At 40.2% G+C, this 5,377-nt stretch overlaps 1 pseudogene; it reads right to left on the reverse strand.

Moving 5' to 3' along the window:
* Positions 1–3,096: 3,096 nt before the first annotated feature.
* On the reverse strand, positions 3,097–3,657 carry LOC121474041 (annotated as a pseudogene).
* Between the last annotated feature and the right edge of the window lie 1,720 nt (positions 3,658–5,377).

Here is a 5,377-nt window from a genome sequence, read left to right on the forward strand (position 1 = left end):
ATGGTTTATATATTTATAGCTTTATTTATATATTTATAGGATATGCCTTTGTAATCTATTTTCTATATATTTAATCTATATATAATGGCAATTTCTAATACTTTTGGGAAATCACCTTTGAAATACTCTCTTTTTTCTTGGTTATACAACATATATGTTGTATTATAACCAACCAACCAACATAATGTTGGTTATACAACATTCTTCTTTGATTTTTACCCCATTTACCTAGGATGACATCCTTATCTTAAAAAAAAAAAAGGCATGTCTAGAGTTTGCTGACTGCATCAGTAGTCATAAAGGAGTGGCTGTATGCCACTGAATTTGAGGTCTCAGATTGATTTCATGTAAATTTGATGATTTGTGTGAATGAGACCAACCATCTACAGGTGGGGGGTGTTCGGGTGTGGGGGATTAATAAGACCGCAGCTAATGGCTCTCATGTCTATCCTTCCAGACCTTTACCAGGGCACAACACGTGTTCTATCTTTCCCCCCTTGTCTGTGTTTGGTCACCTAGAGGAGAGCAGTCATACCGTATCCAGTCTCGTGCTGCCCTCACTGCTTCTTGTGATGCTGGACACGTATTCTCTCAAACGCCCTGGCAGAGAGGAGTGAATGTGGGACCTGGGGGAGCTGAGAATATGGTTTGTCGAGGTCTGTAGCTACCACAATGCTCTTGTGAAAGTTTCATTTTGAGAATTCATTTGGGCTTTGATTCCTAATAGCCATCTCCTGGAATGGGAGAAAAAAAAAAGGTGAATTCTTTCAATTATGTGATGTTGAATAAAATTGCCATTCCAGAACATGTGTTGTATTGACCCTGAAATACATGAGGAGGGATACCTAATCAGAGTGTGTTGACTCGAACTGAATTTAGCAATCTGGTTCCCAGAAGCCAGGGAATACAGATAATTCAGTTGAAGACAAGGTGGATACAGTCTTTAATCTCCTGCCTTCCTTTCAGTACCCCCTACCTGCTTTGCTCTTGTTCCCTCATCTTCACACCTCCACTGCTTCCAACAGGCTCGATACCATCACCCGCCATCACTGTTGATGGGACTTACAATGACTATTACACACAGGCTCCGGGTTCACATTGTCGCTGCTAAAGGATGTTACTGCTCAGCTGAGGGGCTGCCGAAGTGAATAAATGTCCCAGGTGGGTCTACTCTAATGGCAGAATTCCGATTTTTGAATTTACAACCAATATAGCTTAATGGCAAGAGCAGGGGCAGTGGGGCCTCCTGGAGCCAAATCCGGATCCTGGCTCTCTCTATGCCTTTTGCATATTCTTGGGCAGATTTAAGCTGTCTGTGACTGGCATTGTTTTGGGCGCTCCATATATCTGATTTCACGTATTTCTCATTGCCATTTCCCTTGGTGTCTTCACTGTGCACATAAAAGGGCACCATGTCTTTAAGGGGTAAACAGTTGTCTGAGGTGTGCGTCTGCAGAGTGGCAGAGGTAAAATTGAACTCCATCGCTCTAACGTTAAAACACTCTTCCTGCAATCTACTATCATTTAGAAATGACTGAGGTCTTAGAGAAAATGCTTCCAATCATTGTAATGAACAGTCCTATTTAGTCCTATTTGTTAGAACAATGTTGGAAGTACAGAAAAATTGAGAAGATAGTAAAAAAAAAAAAAAATTGAGAAGACCCAATACCCACATACCCAACCCCAGCGTCCTCTATTATTAACACCTTACATTAGTATGGTATTAACGAACCAATGTTGACACACCCCATTATTAACTAAAGTCCATAATTTATTCACAGTTGCTAAGTTTTGACCTGATATCTTCTTTCTTTTCTAGGATCCCATCCAGTCTATCGTATTACATTTAATTGTCATGTCTCCTTAGACTCCAATAGGCTGTGACAGTTTCTCACTTTCCATGGTTTTGATCATTCTGACAGGTTTGGAGAGTGCTGGTGAGATGTTTTGTAGGATTCTCCTTCATTGGAATTTTTCTGATGTTTTTCTCATGCCTCGACTTGGCTATGGGATTTAGGGAGGAAGATCACAGACATGAAGTGCTGTGCTCATCACATTATATGAAAGATGTATACTAGCATCATGACTCATGACTATTGATGAAAACTCTGGCTGAGAGTGTTTGTCAGACTTCTCTACTGTAAAAATTACTCTTTTCTTCACCTTTCCATACATCACTCTTGGGAGAAGCCACTCCCAACAGCCCACATTTATGGAGTTGGGATTTATGCTCTCCCCCTGTAAGGAAGAAATTTCTACATAATTATTTGGCATTTTTCTGCATGAGACACTCATCTCTTCTCCATTTATTAATTTGTTCCATTATTTTTATACACTAGTATAAATTCATAGATACTAATTTTATATTTTGGGTACTAACCTGAGTTATTTTCTTGCTCAAATTTTTCCAATTTGGGCTATGGAGAGCCTTTTAGTTAGCTCCTGTGTCCCTTTGACATCCTCCCACATAACTCCAGAGATATGCTTTGTATTTTTTTGGTTACATTTTTTATTTTTTATTTTATTTTTTATTTTTTGGTTACATTTTTTTAGTATGTTCTTACTTTCTGCCACACCACTCTTATCTTCTATAATTCCTACCCCGATCCCTGAATCAGCCATTTCTCCAAGGAGCTTCTGGTTCCTTTTATAGGAGAATGGCATTAGAAACCAAGATCTGGGGCAGCCCAGGTGGCTCTGTGGTTTCCTGCCTTCAGCCCAGGGCATGATCCTGGAGACCCGGGATCGAGTCCTGCGTTAGGCAACCTGCGTAGACCCTGCTTTTCCCTCTGCCTGTGTCTCTGCCTCTCTCTCTCTCTCTCTGTGTGTGTGTGTGTGTGTGTCTCTCATGAGTAAATAAATACAATCTTTAAAAAAAAGAAAAAGAAACCAAGATCTGTGCCCTTTGCCACTGGGTGGACCTCTCAGCTGACAGCAAAAAGAAATGTACTGTACGTGTGTGTACTATCCTATGTAGATACACATATCTACACATATTTCTATTTGTAACTATAATATATTAAGCTAAATTCTTACTGATGTCTCCAACTCCAATCCATTACTGCGTGAATCGTTCTCACCTCTTCCCCTTGATTATCATAACACATTTTTGTTGTTGTCAAATGACCCTTTACTGAAATATCTTTTTTTGTAGTTTTGACTCGTGGGGTAATCCACTACGCCAGTGTTGATGTCATCTGTGATGTCATGAGGGGGGCAGCCGTCAGCATTGCAGCCCACAGATTGGGCGGCCCCTAGGATCTCTTTAATAGTTCTCTGGCTTCAGATTGGTGCCACATCTATTGGGCAATGTTGACAATCTTTTTAAAAGTGGTATTTCCACTGTGTTTGATGTTTTTCTGTTGCTATCTGTCTCTTAGTGGTTCCCTGAGGGCTTTAATGACCAGGGCAGAGGCAAAAGGTACCACTTCAATCTGGGCCTGTTCTGAATGGCCAGTCTCACTGTAACCCTCAGACTCTTCCAACCACCAGTTGTCTTGAAGTCAGACCCAGGGGGCCAAACTTTAGGGTCAGGGAAGATGTGGCATTGACTTCTCCACCAGTGTGTGTCAGGTCTATGACTTTGATCTCGTTGGGGTTGAACTTCCGTGCCATGGTGGAGGCAGCTGGTGTCAGATGAATCCAGATTCAGGATAGTTGCACCTCACCTCCTCTGAGCCAGAAGCCAAAAGCTGTAATGCATTTTTAAGAGAACATTTGTTTAATTCTTTTTTTTTTCTAATTGCTAATGGGAAGGATAACATTTTATTGTTGGCTTACTATGTTTCAGGCATTGTCCTTAGAACTTTATTTGAATTCTCTCTTTCACGTCTCACACCTGAGACTGAGGGTAGCGAGGACACTCTCCACCTTTTTTTCAAGTTTCATTTGAACAATTTAATCTTGCTATATTTGAAATTTCATATTTACGAAGAGAAAGGAATAAACTGAGAGATACTCAGTAACTTGACCAACATCATGAAGGATCGAGCGCAATAGCCTCTATTTTCTGACTTCAGAGCTGGTCCCTAACTATTGTGCAGACTAACTCCTGGCTTCCAGTCTTCTTTGGCTTCTTGTGGTGGGACTCACTGGGATAAATACAGTTGTTGACACCCTCAGAGCCGGCCAGAGCTGAGGCATTTATATGACCAAGCACATTAGAGATGCCCAATATTTTTTATTGTTTCAGGGTAATATCCATGAACATTTGTTATAACCAAGATATTTTAGAAGAGTTTAATACGTTAAACTCAGAGAAGCTTCTGTTTGTTTGTTATTTATTTTCATGCAAACCTTCCTTCTGACAGCTGCTAGATTCTTTTAAAATATTAAAATTGTGGCTTTTGGGAATATGTGGACTAGGGAAATATGAAAATAATGCATTAGAGGTTAGCAGGGGCAGTCAGAACTGCTTTTTCATACATCCTGAATGTGTGTTAATAAATGGCTATGCCAAATGGTCAGGACAATTATTGCCTTCACTTGTATGAATGTGGCAAGTTTGGCTTCTAAGGTCCATGCATGAGGAAAAATTCAGAGGGAATTTCTCTTGGTCATAAAAGTATATAGATTCCCAGAAGGAAATGTATGCTGACAAGTTGAATTGGGGAAACAATTGTTACCCTGTGATCACTGGCAGTACTGCTTATGTGTTTTAGCCGTGAGTAAATATGAACTCACCTGGGGTTAGGTGGGAACCTGAATTCTCTCGAGCTTTTCTCTAAATGTGAGTATTACCATCTTTTTAGAGCTATATCTTTGCCGTGCCAAATGACTGGTCAGTTCAGTTGTTATTCTCTGTTCTGGTCCTTACCAGCTGTCTAAGAACTTCCCAGGTTATCACGTGGAAGTGATAACTTCTATCATCAGTGTTTGTATAAACTCTGAGCCAGAGATTCTCAACAACAAACACAACAACAACAACAAAAATCCCAGACAGTTATTGGTCCTCTATTAAGCAAAGCACTTTTAAGAGCACTTTACATGCAATCTTTCATGTTTATGACATGGGCAAACATCTTTAATGTTCATGACATGGGCATTATTATGAAAGGGGCGGATTAACTACTCTCATTTTATAAATGAGGAATGTGAAAGATGTCAAGAAACTTTCCCAACTTCACACTTTTCATATGTGTTTAAATATGTTTGTATTTAAACCGAGGGGACTTTTGCATCCCTAACTGCCACTCTGTAGGGTATAAATCCAGGTAAATGGCAATAACAAGCAATCCCAAATGAACAGTGGCTAAACTGAATATGTTTATTTTTCAATCATGTTACATGCCCAATACATACCAATACGTGCCCTCCTTGACACGGAGGCTGTGATGAGGCTCTGCAGTCTCTCTGAGGCCCAGGGTGACATAGGCTC

Source organism: Vulpes lagopus, chromosome 12 (assembly GCF_018345385.1).
Source record: "Vulpes lagopus strain Blue_001 chromosome 12, ASM1834538v1, whole genome shotgun sequence".
Classification (NCBI taxonomy): domain Eukaryota; kingdom Metazoa; phylum Chordata; class Mammalia; order Carnivora; family Canidae; genus Vulpes; species Vulpes lagopus.